Source organism: Polypterus senegalus, chromosome 7, assembly GCF_016835505.1.
Source record: "Polypterus senegalus isolate Bchr_013 chromosome 7, ASM1683550v1, whole genome shotgun sequence".
Classification (NCBI taxonomy): domain Eukaryota; kingdom Metazoa; phylum Chordata; class Cladistia; order Polypteriformes; family Polypteridae; genus Polypterus; species Polypterus senegalus.
In genome coordinates, this window is record NC_053160.1 from 93003444 (window position 1) to 93021371 (window position 17928).

Genomic DNA, 17928 nt, shown 5'->3' on the forward strand with positions numbered 1-17928 from the left:
AATAACTAAATACTGACAGGTTGAAGCTGTTGCAATTCCCGTTATTCATACTTTCATACTGTGGTAGAAATTTAACATCCCCTAACTGGACAAATCAGTTATCAGGCGGAATAAAAGCAATTCATTGTATTATTTAATTATTCCTCAGCAAAATGCTTTGGAAGATGCATTCTTCAAAAGCAGTCTGTTACAGAATGATCAGAGAAACAAAGGATAGAGGTTCATTTTATAAACTGTTGAATTTACATACAGTGTCAATCTATGCATACATTTTACTCTGATTGGTTCATTGATTTACACCCAAATGATTTATATAAAATAAAAGTCTCATATTATATTCTGGTTCTTCTTATAACTTTGAGTTGCGCCACCACCCTTGAAATTTCTGTGCATATAACAACTGTCCATTCTCATTGTTTATAGGCCATCTGCTGATTTCTTAGTCATCTCTTAGTCATCCTTCAGTACATTTTGTATATTTACTTGACCAGCTCAATATTTTTCCTAACCCAATTCTTGTATTTCAGTGTACATTTTGTTTTTCACTTGACCTTTATCTGGTTTCTGACATTTATTAACCCTTTATGCTATTTCTTAAAGATGAATGCTATGTTATCCTAAAATTATTCTTCCACAATACAATAACTGAAAGTGCCTTATGGGGCAATATTTTAACCCTTTTGGCCCTGGATTTTCCATTTTTATGGGAAAAATTATTTTGTGAGATATTCTACTGTCACACACGGCACATGGGAGACAACTAAAGGGCTTAAATAAGACTGCAGACTATCCTCGAGAAATCCCACTAGGTTTTGGTGCCAATGATGACGTCACTTCTAGTAAAGGCACCATTGATGATGTCACTTCTGGCACAGGCGCCTTGGACGATATCACTTCTGGCCCAAAGATGTCACTTCTGGCATTGGTGCTCTGGCTGACGTCACTTCCGATCTCGACAACATCACTTCCGGTACTGGTCCAGATGATGCCACTTCCGGTCATGGCCTTTAAAGCCGCCATTTTACCAAAGTCAAATCAGTTCTGTTTTGGACATTGTATCATGCACAACTCTTGGAAAAAATACCAGTTTTGCAGCCAGGGATATTATATGGGTGGCTGCCCCAAACCTTTGATGTTTTCTGTGTCTTATTGTGACACTACCTTTGGGGTGTCTAGGAAGCTCATAAATGAAAAAACAAAACAATTATCACTATCATTATACAATAGCTGCCAAATACTTCAATGGTACTTGTTTTACTTCTTTCTTTCATGGACTGTATGCCAGTCTCTACAGTCTGCGCTAATAGTTGTACGCCAGGTTCCAATAGCTGCAAACTTACCTGTTATTTACAAAAATGGCTGCATATATACAACAACAACATCCATCCATCCATTTTCCAACCTGCTGAATCCGAACACAGGGTCACGGGGGTCTGCTGGAGCCAATCCCAGCCAACACAGGGCACAAAGCAGGAACCAATCCCGGGCAGGGTGCCAACCCACCGCAGGACACACACAAACACACCAAGCACACACTAGGGCCAATTCAGAATTGCCAATCCACCTAACCTGCATGTCTTTGGACTGTGGGAGGAAACCGGAGCGCCCGGAGGAAACCCACGCAGACACGGGGAGAACATGCAAACTCCACACAGGGGGGACTCAGGAAGCAAACCCGGGTCTCCTAACTGCGAGGCAGCAGCGCTACCACTGCCACCGTGCCACCCACACCAACAACAACAACATTTATTTATATAGCACATTTTCATACAAAAAGTAGCTCAAAGTGCTTTACATAATGAAGAAAAAGAAGAACAAAAGACAAAATAAGAAATTAAAATAAGTCAAAATTAGTTAACATAGAAAAGGAGTAAGGTCCGATGGCCAGGGTGGACAGAAAAAACAAAAAAAAAAACTCCAGACGGCTGGAGAAAAAAATAAAATCTGCATGGGTTCCAGGCCATGGGAACACCCAGTCCCTTCTGGGCATAACATAAATGAAATACATAGTTCTCTTTGTAGTTAGGGTTCTCACCACCAAAAGGACACCGGAAAAGGAAACAGAAGAGAGAGTAGGAGTTGTACAGATTTTAGAGCCACCATGAATAGTTATTATAATGAGTTGGATATACAGAGTATCAGGATTTTAATTACAGTGAAGTTATGAGAAGGCCATGTTAAGTAATATGTTTTCAGCAGTTTTTTAAAGTGCTCCACTGTATTAGCCTGGCGAATTCCTATTGGCAGGCTATTCCAGATTTTCGGTGCATAACAGCAGAAGGCCGCCTCACCACTTCTTTTAAGTTTTGTTCTTGGAATTCTAAGGAGTCACTCATTTGAGGATCTGAGGTTACGATCTGGAATATAAAATGGGGCGAGATTATTTAAGGCTTTATAAACCATAAGCAGAATTTTAAAGTCAATCCTGAATGACACAGGTAACCATTGTAGTGACATCAAAACTGGAGAGATGTGCACAGATTTTCTTTTTCTAGTTAGGATTCTAGCAGCTGCATTCTGCACTAGTTGCAAACGATTTATGTCTTTTTTGGGTAGTCCTGAGAAGAGTGCGTTACAGTAATCTAGTCGACTGAAAACAAATGTGTGAACTAATTTCTCAGCATCTTTCAGTGATATAAGCGGTCTAACTTTTTCTATGTTTCTTAAGTGAAAAAATGCTGTCCTAGTGATCTGATTAATATGCGATTTAAAATTTAGATTACAGTCAACAATTACCCCTAAGCTTTTTACCTCCGTCTTGACTTTTAATCCTAATGTATCCAGTTTATTTCTAATAGCCTCATTGTATCCATTATTGCCAATCACTAAGATTTCAGTTTTCTCTTTATTTAACTTGAGAAAGTCACTATTCATTCATTCTGAAATACAAGTCAGACACTGTGTTAGTGAATAAAGAGAATCGGGGTCATCAGGTGCTATTGATAAATACAGCTGTGTGTCATCAGCATAGCTGTGGTAGCTCACTTTGTGCCCTGAGATAATCTGACCTAAAGGAAGCATGTAGATTGAGAAGAGCAGCGGACCCAGGATAGAGCCTTGTGGAACACCATATCGGATATCATGTGTCTTTGAGTTGTAATTACCACAACTAACAAAGAATTTTCTCCCTGCCATATATACGTACTAGTAATAGGATGTTGGGGCCGAAAGGGTTAAGAGATTTCTAAAAATGAGTGATATTAAACACATATGTGTATGACATAATCACCCAATCGAAAATATGAAAGATGTCATGGTAACCTGAAAGAGGGTTTTCAGGGCATTTGCATGTGAAAGAAAGGTATAAACAGAAGAAATAAACCTCATTTGCTCTGTATCCACACCACAACAAACTATGTTCCATCCTTATATTTTGCATAATATTAGAACTAACCTGCCAAATACAGGGAAGAAAAAGAAGGACGAACCAAGGAGATTTAAGGCTAGCAGAAAAAGTATAGACACCAAATGAAAAACCATGGAACATGTAGATCAAAATATTACAATTTTAAAGTTGCAGTTATTGTTTATATTGCCAGTATAGGTAAATAGAGAAATCATTCAGATAATTAATATTAAAAGATGAAAATAAAAAAATGGCTTTAAGGTCTTTACAAATGTAAAACATATGAGATGTGTTTCTCAGCTGCAATCGGTGATACTGAATCAATAGAACCTTTAATAAATATTTATATACTGCAATAGAAATGCAAGGAAGTCAGAATTGTGCAATGAAACACTGCATAATGAAATCTGTAATATCAGAAAGAAGTAAAGACCAGAAGTGAATGAGCTAAAAAAAAAAATCTAGGCTTTTAACACTAGAATTACCAGAACCTACGAACAAAACCCGCAGATCCGCTTCTCCCCTCTCCGTCAGCGTCTTTTGTCCTTTAAATGTGTTGATAAGCAGCAAGCAGTCTACTATCACATCCCCCACCGGTGCACAGTTTTCTTAGCTCAAGTGTGTTTACCTGTGTGTCAGCTGTTGGAGTAGTATAGAGTGAGAAGTCAAACAAAATGACACCTTTTGTAAATACTATATCGTTATTTGGAACACACACATTTAATGTGTGTTCTGTGTCTACAACGATCTATGTAAACACATTATTAAAAAAGAAACGTTTTTCATGTTTTAGTAATATTTGACAAAATGTAGACATTAAGTTTATAATGTGTGAAGCCTGAAGTCCAAATATCAAAGAAACACTTTCACAAAAGGTACAAATATAACAGAACAAGTGCGCTGTTATTCAAAAATATAACTGCAGAAAAAAAACACACGTTAGGGTGTGACATTGACACGCATTTACTATGACTGCTTCAGTGGCGCAACGGTATCAACTGTTGACTGGTTAATCAAAACTGCATGGATTTGATCCCCGACGAGTCCGTTTTGAGAAGTGAGCTGCTTTTATTCTTACTATTTTACAATAAAAACATACATTTGATTTCAGTCTGTAACAGCCGGTGTAAATGTATGATACTTGTAAATGTTAGCCTTTTTTTTTATTCAGTTTCATTCTCTCAGTCGCGTTCATGATTTACGGATCTTGACTTTGGTGACGATGCTGTGATCTTCAATGGAGGCTATGATAGGGGCGCTCGAGAGACTGAGTGAGGAGTCCGAGTGTCTGGGCTTTCGAGTGTCCGGGATAAAAACCAAGATCCAGGCCTTTAATGACCTCTTGGGTACAGCCATCAGCAGTGTGTCTGTTTGCGGAGAGAGTGTTGACCTTGTTGAGAGGTTTACTTACCTTGGCAGTGACTTCCATATCTCTGGTGACTCTTCCTATGAAGTCAATAGACGGAGTGTGAGAGCATGGGGGGGTCATGAGGTCACTGGAAAGGGGTGTGTGGCGCTCCCGATATCTATGCAAAAGGACGAAGGTCCAAGTCTTTAGAGTCCTGGAGCTTCCTGTCTTGCTATAGGATTGCGAAACATTGAATGCTATCCAGTAACCTGAGACAAAGACTGGACTCCTGTGGTACTGTGTCTCTCTGGAAAATCCTTGGGTACCGTTGGTTTGACTTTGTGTCGAATGAGCGGTTGCTCATGGAGTCCTGAATGAGGCACATTACCTGAATTGTGAGGGAGCTTCAGTTACGGCACTATGACCATGTGGCGCATTTCCCCGAGGGTGATCCGGCTCGTAAGCCAGTTCCTCCAATATGGGAGGACGTGCCGCTGGGTGCGCACGTCCCGCAAAGCGCCATCCTCTGCAGATGCAGAGGAGAAACCCGCAGCTTGGGAGGTGGACACGAAGCCCGATCCCACCAGTGGTTCCGTGGTGAGGACTGCAGACTGCTTGAACGGGGAAGCCAAAGGAGGGAGCATCGGGGTGCCGATCGGAGCGGAGAGCATTGGCCCAGCTGAGAAGACGAGCCGAGGGGCTGCGTCAGGGCAACGTCCCCGCCCCTGTCCCCTTCTGTTTTTTTTATAGGTTCGGGCCCTAGGCTCCAGTGTGTCGGCTTGCCACCGAGACGTTCACGTCCTCACGGAATGGTCCGCTGGTCCCTGGAGGTCTCAGCTAGCGGGGGAGTATTGTCACAGGTGGCTGGGTGTGGTCGCTATTTAAGGAGCCGCGGCCCTGCAATCAAGGCTGGAGTCGGGTGAGGAGGAAGGGGAGGTTGGTGCAGAGGAGGCGAGGAGAGGCCCAAGTGATTTGTGTGTGGAGAAAGGACTATTGAGAGCCTGGACTTTGGGGAACTTTAGGTGGCGGTGCACATAGACTTTATATATATTAGAAGTGTAAATAAACGTGTGGTGATGGCTGAAACGGTGTCCGCCTGTGTGTGCCCGGGCCGCTCTATTTCACAATATATATATAAAGAATAATTGGATGTTTACAGTATTCTATTAAAGATAGTTTTTCCTTTTTTATGTAAAGTCCAGACAACATCTGTGCTTACTAAAGCTGTGTTTTATACATTACCATCTGACACATATGCAACAGAACACCACAATGAAAAAGCACCTGATGATATCATCAAGGTAGAAAAAACACCAAATCTGTTTAAACTGCTTAAGATCCTGACCAGGATATTTTAACTATTTTAAAGTTAGACTTAAATGTTTTTCAAATTTGTATTTAAAATAACATGAGGTTTTCTGTAACGATCTTGTAAGTTGTATCAAATAGAGTATTATTTTAGAATTTGGGCTATTGAATTTCATTGCTAACCAAAAAGGGCATTGTATAGTTAAGGATATCATGACATTTAGAATGCATGAGGACAACAAAAACAAAGCATTATAATTGAGCCAGGACAGTGAACAGAATGATAAAGACAGACAGATATAAAGGAAAGCAGAACGTAACACAGCAGAGCAGAAGAGAAGAGAACAAATCAGAAAATAATAGACACGATTGAAGTGATATAATACACAGTAGGCATTTAGAGATGGCTATAAAAGAACAGCTTATAAATAGGAATAAAGACTGTCCTGAATGTTGGTAATTAAGGAAGTAAAAGACGCCAATTTTTTTCCCTTGAACATCACCACACCATTTTTAAAAATTACAAATAAGATTAGAGAAAGGGACTAATTGTATTTTTAAGAATATGTACAATTAAATGGGAATATTACCCTGAAGATTAAAATTAATAACAATGAAGACGTTACATAACGCAGATGTTAATGCATAATGAGAAAATATGTACTATAATTAGCATACTGTAAATGCAGCAACAGACTAACAACAGAGGTGGGAATTTAAAATTAATACTGACAAATTGGACATAATATTAGCAAAAGAAAAGAATGCAATCTTAACAGCAATTTAAACTGCTAAACAGGCAAACAGTGAAGGGCCAAATATCACAAATAATTTCAAACAAATTACAGAAGATATTTCCAAACTTTAAATTAGTAGATAACTATGGGCAGATAATATGAAAGGAGAACTTTTCCCTGGAGGAATGTCCATGGAATAAGATTTATTTGAATTACTTTTGCAGAAAAGGAAAGATGAAATACGTTTTATTATAAGCCCACTTCTTCTTTCAGACAATAACATTTTCTTAAAAGACAGAACTAAGAAAACATTGTACCAGACTGTGGTGCTGAAGTGAAGCTATGTTCTTAGATGAAAATTTTCATTTTTCTTTGCAGTTGCGTCAGACACAGGTCACTGGAACAACAGGACCAAACCCAGGACATGCTGGGTGACTTACATTTCTTGGCTAGCCTGGAAGCAACTGCAAATGTATCAGATAATCTGGAGACTTTTTCAATGACAGTAGCTTTGTCAATACAGTTTTACTGCCATGACTCTCAGCAGGAGGAAGGGATCAAGGAAAATGAGATGTAAAACAATTGGATTAGAAATTTAAACCTAAAACAATTCAGGAATCTAAAATGAGTCATAACACATCTGCCAAGAGAAATGGTCAAAAGTGACTCCTGCCTAGTCTGCAGATTTGGTAGACACCGCTTAACTTTGAACTGTTACTTTAGGAACATGTGGCCAAATTAAACGTGTTTGTGGCATATTTCAGTTTTTAACTTTAGGAAATAAAGTAATAATATTCTTGTTAAAACTTTTCTTCCTGAGTACGAGGATTGCAGTAAGACTACATAGTGGATAAATCATTTGTAGTCCAACATTAAATTCTTTATGGTTGTGAATATCTTTGCTAAGCATAATTTGAAAAATGAGGTTAAGACTGAATGTTGAGAACTCACAAAACAAGAAAATAGTTCACAGCAAAACCCGATAACATCTTTCCTGACACAAGTACTGAGCTAGACTGACCCTATGATGGTGGCAGCTCTGGTTATGAAGTGTTCGAAACGGGTCCAGGTATGTGTAAACCAGAAGTGATGCCATTCAGCAGCCCACCACCAATCACTGGATCTGCATGTAGAATGAGATGAAAGGCATTAGGTTAGGCTTACCATAATCATGAAGCTTTAAACTGGGACAGGAGCAGGAGCTAGAGAGAAAAGAAACAAAAAAAAAAACAAAACAAGAATTGTTTATTAAAAGTACCTAGAAATCTTTTTACATATTACATAACTTATATAGAAAGTCTGCTTAGAGCAGAAGTTTAATTATTTTATTTATTTATTGTACCAGTCATACTTCTCGCTGGAGTGTACTTTTTTCAATACCTTATCATTTTTTTTAATTTTTTCATAAAAGTCATTGCATGTTATGCCAAAGTTTAATTTACAGTACAGTAAAGTAATCTTGTACTTCCATGCTGGACTAGTTTTTTGTATTCCACATCTGCAAATTCGCAGAATTCCTTTAATTGAGTCACTCTAACGGTGTAAATATGAAAATATTTGTATATTTTCACAACAAGATCTTCAATTTCGATTGGCAGACCATCCACAGCAGTTTGAAGTGTATTGTGCACAATATGTGCGCCACATCCAATGCCGACAATATTAATTCCAAGTTCTTGTTTGAGCCGACTGTAAACATTATTTTGTCCTCTTCTATGTACGCCTCCAAAATTTGTGTTACAATTGTCACCATAAAATGCAGCTATTTTTCTGTCAATCTCATAACGACGTAATGTTGAAATTATATTTTCAGTCAATATTTCCGATGTCTCACCGTGAACAGATTAAAAATCCAGCAGTTTCACTTGTACGCCTTCCAATGATAACAACAACAGGCGCTAGTTTTATGTCTTTTCTATTTGAAGTGTCATTAGTAACATTTACAAAAAGCGTCTTCTGTAAGTCAGCATGTAATTCTTCCACAGACAATGGTGCAAGAACATTTGAAATTATCGCTTCGTATTTGGTTCTTGCGGCACCAAAGTTGGATTCAAAGAATTTTGAGATCAATTTGGACGTACAGTCAGAAGTTTTGAAGCTCATATCATGCATTGCTATGTGAAAAGCAAATGTGGCCTCTTTGGCCGCAATAACTAAATCATCTTGAATGGGATCATCATTTTTAAAAAATGTTTTTATAGATGAAGTGCTTGCAGTCGCTGTAACACATGCTGTTTCTCAAACTTCAAGTGATCCTTAATGTCTGCTCACCCACCGTGTGCAGTAGAAAATTCTGAGAAACATTGCTGGCACTTCACTCTGCTACCCTCACCACAAAGCTTTTTTATAAATGTATAGTCCTCTTGCAGTTCATTCGTAAATTTGCAATTTCTTTTTGGCATTTTAAACACAAATGCGTAGATAAATTACGCGTAGCTGCATCCCTCAAATAATTCGTAATCATACTGCAAGTGATCATCGTAAACTAACTGTTACCTGCCCCTCGATAGAAAGAGACGCACGGGACAAGGGAGGTGGTTGCACACGCCGCGCGCCTCATCATGACGCGAAACAACAACCGGGACAAAATACCAAACCAGCCGGGATGCCGGGACCAATGTCTAAAACCGGGACAATCCCGGCTAAACCAGGACATATGGTAAGCCTACATTAGGTGATAATGATAACCCTTTGCATAGAATGATTTTTTAGGTCTCCTATATGTACATTTGTGACAATATACAGTATATAAATCAACATTACTTTTCTTTATGGCCAACTTTCATCTTGTCCCACAGTGATTATGGCTTTGCACCAAATGCTACAAGGGATATGCTCAGGCCTCCTGCAAACCTGAAATGAATTCAGAAGATTTAAAAATGTAATGTTGTTATATGTCCTTAAACTTTATTAATGGTTAAGAAATTCAGATGCAATGTATTAGGAGTGACTTTGTGGTCAATAATAAAAGTATGGATGATAATGCAGTAAATTGATAGAAGATGCAGTTAAACCTAAAAGTATATTTAACAAGCATTTATTAAGTACATTTTAAAAACCATTCAATTTTTGATGGTTTTACATAGAAAGTGATGGCATTAACCTTGACGCAAGCTCACTATCTTTTTATATGTTCATGCAGGAAAAATACATTGTATGTTTCTAGAGTACTGGCTTTTCCTCCTTTTAATTTTGTTTTTACTTATTTTGTTTAACTTTTATATTTTTAATTTGTTTTTGCATTTATTTGCTTTATGGTAGCAACAAACTGAAAGTTAAAAAAAACATTAAAACTTGTTGCCAGTAGCAGGCCTCCCTGGTCAGTGGATGGCTCCCAAACACTAAACACTAAACAGTCACATGACATGCCTGTGCTCCAATTGCAAAACCCAAAAGAAACATAACCAATTGTATCATAAATGTTGTAAGTCACCCTGGATAAAGGTATCAGCCAAATAAGTAAATGTAAATGTTAATAGTGGCTTCCTTACTCATTATTTGGACCAACATACTTGGTCAACCAATCAATGAGCAAGTGTGTCTTAAAAGGAAGCCATTCGTATCAACAGGAAATGCAAAGGATAACATTTTTAAAAGCCTCAGTGAGTGTAATTGAGCAAATCTGAGTACACTGAAAATTGAATATGTGACACAACCTCAGTGTACAGAAGTTAAATGTGCATGAGCAAAATAATGTTTTTACAATTTTTTTTATTTTAGAAGTGGAATTTCAGCCAGCTGAACTATCTACTTCCTTCCACTATTAATTATGAAACTGGATAAACAGGAAAACAATAAACAAAAATACAGAGCGATTAAAATGTAACAAAAATAAATTAAGCATCCAAAATAAATCAGCCAAATATACACATAAACAAACATATATACAATTAACTGTAAATTCTAAAATTACAATAATGAAAAAAGTTTAAGATTAAAACTGGAATAAAAATTATTTTGGGGTTTTAGCCTTCTGGACATGCAAGATAATTGATTCAGAAAACTCTGCTCGGACTTTCATTAGCATTTAAATTAGCTACCTTGAAGGGTGAAAGTCATAAAGCACACAGCATTTACCATATCATACCTAATAGGCTAATATTAGATATTAATGTATAATGGCTAGAGCGAAGGGCCTGAAACAATGTAGGTCAGGTCAGGTTGTGGAGCATGCACTGGTAAAGCTTGTTGCCTCACCCATCACATGGTGAAACAGCTTGAGAACCTGGTTGGCAAACCCCAAAGCAGACACAAGGTCCAGTCCCACCTTCCAGAAATGACCCTCAATTTGCCGCAGCCAGGTATTATGTGGGTGTCCCCTTGGCCTGGTCCATCACTCGGGTCCTCAACAATAAGGATCCTGCGAGCTGGATCACCCTCAGGGAATCGCGCTACATGGCTGTAATGCCGTAACTGACGTTCCCTCACAAAGTAGGTAATGTGCCTCATTCGGGACTCCATGAGCAACTGTTCATTCGACACAAAGTCAGACCAGCAGTACCCAAGGATTCTCTGAAGAGACACAGTACCAAAGGAGTCCAGTCTTTGTCTCAGGTCACTGGATAGCATCCAATGTTTTGCAATCATATAGCAAGACAAAAAGCACCAGGACTCTAAAGACTTGGACCTTCATCCTTTTGCATAGATATCGGGAGCGCCACACACCCCTTTCCAGAGATCTCATGTGCCCTCATGCTCTCCCAGTCCATCTACTTACTTGATAGGAAGAGTCACAAGAGACATGAATGTCATTGCAGAGGTAAGTAAACCTCTCGACAAGGTCGACACTCTCTCCGCCTGTGCCCAAACGGTCATTAAAGGCCTGGATCTTGGTTTTTATCCAGGATACTCATGAGCCCAGACACACAGACTCCTTGCTCAGTCTCTCGAGATTCCTGCTCAGAGCCTCCATTGACTCTGCTCTGCCTCCACTCTGCACAGCACTCACAGTACCAGTGATATCCAGGCAAACTTGAGGGGACTCTCGCAAAGTCTCAGGATGTCCCACAGGACAGCTTGATCAACTGAGCTGAATGCTTTATGAAAATCGAAAAAAGGCTGCAAAGAAACTCCATAAGAACTCTCAGTGTCAGGATGCAGTCGATGTTAGATTTCTTTGGTGTTAAACCAGACTGCTCCATTTGTTGATAGGTGAGCAAGTGATCAATGAACCTATTGAGGACGACCCTAGCAAGGACCAAAAGCAGTGTTGGAATAAAGGAATTTAAGGTGGCCCAGGATTATGACTTTTTTCATAGACTTCAGGGATTCTAGTGTTAACAACAAGTCTGCAGAAAGAAGATGACAACTGAGTGAAAAATTGAAGCTTTAGAAGGAATGACAGAAAATAAAGGTGGTAGGTAATAGGATGGTCTATAAGAAAGGAAGTGAAATAGTAGATGAGCAGTTTTCAGGCTTGGTTTGCATGTGGACTGTAGAATGAGAAAAGAGGACTGTATCCAGGATTGTCAATCAGATGGCAAAAGAAAAACAGGATATAGTAGGTGTAAACTGTTTGAAAATGTTGAAGGGCCCATCGTTGTTGATAATAATGGGATTTTGAATAACTGGAAGAAGTATATAGACAAATTGTTAATAAGAAGAATGAATGGGATGATTACTTCTATTATGAGAAAATAGAAAGACTCAGGTGAACATTTTTAAAAGATTAGGTTGCAAAAGCACTGAAATAAATTAAAATAAGTAAAGTAGTGTGCTCAAATGAAGTAGTGTCAGAAACATTGAACATAGGAGAAAGTCCTGGAGTTGGGTTGTTGACAGATCTGTGTAACATCATTCCTGAAGTATTAAGGAATTTTGGGAAAGCAGTGTACTATTAACATTATACGAAGGCGAGGGTGGTCCATTAGAGTGTGTGTCATGTCTAATGATCAAACTTTTGGAACAGGTAATGTAGCTGGTTGATTGACTGCTAGGGAGGAGAATCAGTGATCAGGATGATGGCTAGCAACGTAAAGTTTGGTTTCATTATTGGTAAGGAAACAGCCAACTTTGTTGTTAGGCTAATGTAGGAAAAGCAACATGTGAATGGAAAGCAGGTTTGTTATGCATCAATTCTGAAGGAGTTGTTTGATGGGGTGCTGAGAGAAGATTTGAGATGGGCATTCAGAAAGTTAGGTGTAAATGAATAGGTAGTGTTTAGAACAATAAAAGGAACAGTTAAAGTTTGGTAACAAGTGCTACAGTTCACCAGCTATCTGTGCTGAGCCTGTTGCTTTATTATTATGCAGACGCCCTTACCCAAGGTGAAGTGACTTGCTCATGATCACACATCATTAGTGGGATTTGAACTCAGAACCTCAGGTTTTGAAGTTCAAAGCCTTCACCACTACACCACACCACCACTGCTTAATTTGATAGTAATGGTGTTGGTAATTACAGAAGTGCTTAAAGTATTGTCAAGGAAGCATTGTACACTATTGATCTCATATTGATTGCAAGTGAAGTTGGAAGAAGAAGACACATTACAAAGAAAAAGGGTCTGGGGCATCATACAGCTAACCCCATCTATTATAAAGTATGCAAAAGGTTTAAAACAAAACATGTTGTACAGCTCAAAGTGATATGTCTTGAATAAATCAGTCAGCTTGCCCAAAATGGCAGTGTTTCATCTTTTGGAGGTTTCTGAGAGGAAGAAGCGAGTCCAGGAAGTCTGACCACAGATGTGAAGGTGGTGTGCTGGGAGGAAGCATAAAGAGGAGGGACGCTGCACACCTGGACAAACTAGTGAGGAAGGCAGGCTCTATTGTAGGCACAGAGCTGGACAGTTTGAAATCCGCGGCACAGCGACGGGCGCTGAGCAGGCTCCTGCCAATCATGAAGAATCCACTGCATCCACTGAACAGTATCATCTCCAGACAAAGGAGCAGCTTCAGCGACAGACTGCTGTCACTGTACTGCTCCACTGACAGACTGAGGAGATCGTTTCTCCCCTACACTATGTATACCTGCATTTTTATCACTCTTTAATTTAATATTGTTTTTTATCAGTATGCTGCTGGAGTATGTGAATTTCCCCTTGGGATTAATAAAGTATCTATCTATCTATCTATCTATCTATCTATCTATCTATCTATCTATCTATCTATCTATCTATCTATCTATCTATCTACATCAGTCTTCCTTTCTGCAGAGGGGAGAGAAGAAGAGACATCGTTATTACACAGCACCCCCTCATGTCTTGGCGGAGAATTACACCTACCTAAGCTCTTAGGCTGTTCCCCAAGTGCATGCATGTAATAAACACTAAAAAGGAAGAACAGTTTAGAAGAGAATTAAACATGGTAAATGCAGAAAAGTTGAAGATAATGGTTTGAGGCGAAGGGGTGGGACATATAGAAGAGGTGGGTGCATGGCTGTGTGGGGATTGTAGTAGAGGTGTTGGGAGAAACTCAGTCCAGTGTATATGGGTTATCAGAATTTTGTGCACAGAAGATGTAATGGTGTGAAGAATAGTCTGCAGGTAACAATTACAACTTTTGTAGAAAGCATTTGAGAGGGTGTAGAATGCCAATGTAGTTAAAATAAATTGAGTTGTTTTGGGAAAAATTCTGCTGCTTAGGTGATTTGGTGTATGAAGATGGAGGTGCACACACAAAGAGAGTGATAGCGAGAGTGAGAGATGCATGGAAGAAATTCCAGGAGGCTGTCTCCAATTTTGACTTCAAAAATAACCTCTTTGGCATTTAGAGAAAATGTTTTATGAGGTTGTATGAAGAGTAGCATACTATATAGAAATGAGACATAGCTGCTGAAGGTGGAACAAGAAGCAAAGCTTGGAAATAAGAATGATAAGTTAAGAAAAAAGAGTGGAGGTAACAGATGATAGAGTAAAGAGAAACAGACTAAAATGGCTTGGGTGGGGGCATGTGAAGTGAAAGGCAGTGGATAACTGGGTGAAAATGTACACAAAGATGAACACAGAAGGGATGAGACCATTAGTGAGTCTAAAGAAGAAATGACTATAATTGGTTTTAGATGAGGACTGTGGAAAGTGGAGAAAACAGCTTGGGGACACTGGCTAATGTGGGTAAACCCAGAAAATGTCAGTTAAACTAATAATGTTGACAGTGATATGAAAATCAAAGTAAACATGAAATTTTGTACATCTGGGTAGTTCTGTAAATAACAAACAACTGCTATTGCAAAATTATCAAAGCGATAACCAAAATAGAGTAATCAATTATTTTCTACGGCATTCATTCATTCACTCTATCATGAAACATCTGAAGTTTGTTTTTTTCACATGTATGCAAATTACATTTTATATCAATTACATTTTAAAAAAGTGACATAGTAGGTGTGAATTTGAAATATGCCTATGTGAGTGAAAAAAATGATGGTCAAAATCTGAAATCAATACACTGCTCTGTATTTGTGACTACTGTATACTGGTTGCCTCTGTATAAAAAGGGTAGCCGTTCTGCTTGGATGCTAACTCACCAATCAAATATGTCACTTCCAAAGTTCTTCATTCTAGTCCCAACCTTTTCCCCAGCTCATATATTGACTCTAGGCTTAGAGCTAATGGAATGTGACCTCTTTTATAGCTAGCACCAGAGGGTCTGAGTCATATCTAAGGTTATGGGTTATCTAAATAGCCTGGGGCTGTCTTTGCTTCTACTTTAATGTTATTTAAACAGTCAGGCATCTTGAATCAGCAAATCTGCAACCTCAACATGCAGATCCCCACCCCTTCTATATTTACAGCTCAGATTCCCTTATTGCATATCAAAAAAGCAGGAGTTGCTTAAATTGTTAGTACAGGAGTCAAATCAGTGAAGGGTCATCTACATACATACAAATCAGAACAAATGCCAATGTATGCTGGCAAATAAAGACACCATTAGTATCTTCTGATACACCTTCATTTTACAACTTGTAGTTATGTGCCTAGTATTCTTCATATAAAATGACTGGTAAATAAAGACTTCATTATTATTTTGTAACCACTTCATGTGTATAGACCCATAATTGTTAACAGATGAAGCACATCCCAAAAGTAAAGTGTTGCATTACTGATGTAATTCTATTATTAAAATGACAGGTCAATGAGAATATAAAAATAACTCAGAATAATTATTAAGGATGTAGTTGGAGGTTTTTTTTTTTATTTTATGCTGCTTTTAAAAATGGACTTCCTCTCCTAGCAACATTAGCAAGTGCTACTGCTGCTTTAATCTAAATTAGTCGGGGTCTTTCATCAAGCAGAAAAAGCACAAAGCTGTGACCCAGCTGACATTCCAGCTCATAAAAGGAGGTCAGTGAACCATCAGTCAGCAGGAAACAAAAGAAATGCTTACCAGTCCAACAGATCAGTAATTGACCAGAAGTCTAGGCAGATTCAACTGTTAGTCTGCTACTGAAGAAAGATGATCTTGTGAGACTCTCAAATTAGAACTGTTTGTATCTCTCTTTTCTTACTTTAACTGTATGTGCACACATGCAAACACAAAATATGAATCACTGTATGGTAACATTTTGAGCATGTAGAGACATAACAAATCCAGTCCAATCTCTGAAGTAGGAACATTCTGAATGTTCACATGCACTTTGCATTTAGAATATTCACACATGGTTCATTTATTAGCCAAGTTATAATAAAATTACCCTTGGGCTGGTGTTGTAGAAATGACTTCAAAAAGAAACACTACCAGGAAAAGTGAAAATTGTACATTGGCTAGACTGTCATCAAAGAATCAAAAAAATACAACCAAGGTACTGTACAGCTTACATTTAAAAAAAAAAAAAAACATAAGCCCTCTGAAATCTAAACCACAGTGTTGGCACTGAAGCAGTGGTGCCGTCTGCACAGCTGTCAGGGAGTTAAGACAGACATGTCACATCTTGAAGTGGATAAGCAAAAAACGGATTTAGATGTAACAAATGTGAGTGTGTACATTTTAAATCTGGCATAGCATAGCAAAAAATAAAATGTGAGTTGTGACGGTACACTACTAACAGTGGGAAAATAAAGATAGCATGCAATTTTGACTTGAATTTAGTAACTCAGACTTTCACATTCATTTTTAGTCATTTATGGACTCTTGCTTTGAAGGAAAATACTCTGTCTTTAATGATGGTTAAGTAAAAAAACATTCATTACTGTTCCAATATAAGGCTGTGGTAAATTGCAGCCAATAGTCCGTTGCAGTGTACATTCATTCACTGCAGGGAAATATAAATTAACGTTTTCTCCTAGGACTATAAAGTTTGAATTGCGTTTTTCTTCCCCATTAAAAGCTGCTTACAAACACCATTTCCCATTTTCCCATTTGATATAACAAAATTACTTCTATCCGCTATTCATATCTTAGTTGTTCTGTATATTATTAGTCTTTGCTAAGTTCCAAAGACATCATTCATCTTATTACTCTTAGATAGGGATATTTTTGGTGTAAAACTATGGTGGGATATTCTATAAGCATGAAGGCTTCTCCAACGTAAACAGTAATTTATAGATTTCTTATACCTAATAATATATAATAACTAGGGTGCTCTGCCCCCTGTTTGCTTTGCTCGCCAATCCTGTGTGGGCGCTACGCGCAAGCCACTTCGCGGCTCTGCCGCTCACATATGGGAATACATATGCATAATAGAACTAACTATTTTACATTACAGCAAGTAAATAACCATAGTAAAAAATAGTAAAATGTAATAAATTGAAAGAAAATTATGTTTCATGTTGCGTTAGAAGTATTCATTGCGTTATATTTTTTCGTTCTGTTTGGCTTTTAAATTAGCACGCAAATATTTTTTAAACTTACACTTTTATTGTAAAACTTCAGTAAAAACAATATTTGGAATTAACTTTTCGTCAATATCGCTTTAAATTTTGATTCCATGCTTGGAGTTACATCTTGACAACACAACGTATAGCTGCCCGTAAGTGAATATTGTTTCTTTCTCACTAATCAATAAACCGACTTTTTTGAATGTTTTTCCCTGTGATTTGTTAATTGTCTTAGCAAAGCTATTCTAACGGGAAACTGTAAACGTTTTAATATATGAATAACATGTCAAAATCTCACAATGTTATCCGCAGAAGATGTACTACATTACTTTTCTTGTCGCCTGTTAAATTTTTTTGAATACAACTAATTTGTCTTATTGCATAGACCATCACTCATACATAAATTTTGCAATAACATTACAATACATCTTTCTTT

General features: G+C 38.1%; 1 long non-coding RNA gene across 1 annotated transcript in view; it reads right to left on the bottom strand.

The window, feature by feature from the left end:
* The window catches only part of LOC120532165, a 30142-nt gene extending 13991 nt beyond the window's left edge, over positions 1–16151 (bottom strand). Inside the window, exons 1-2 of the long non-coding RNA XR_005634230.1 lie at positions 16063–16151; positions 7904–7941 (exon numbers count right to left, since the gene is read on the bottom strand). This is a non-coding gene — a long non-coding RNA (uncharacterized LOC120532165). The remainder of the gene's footprint in view (positions 1–7903; positions 7942–16062) is intronic.
* Between the last annotated feature and the right edge of the window lie 1777 nt (positions 16152–17928).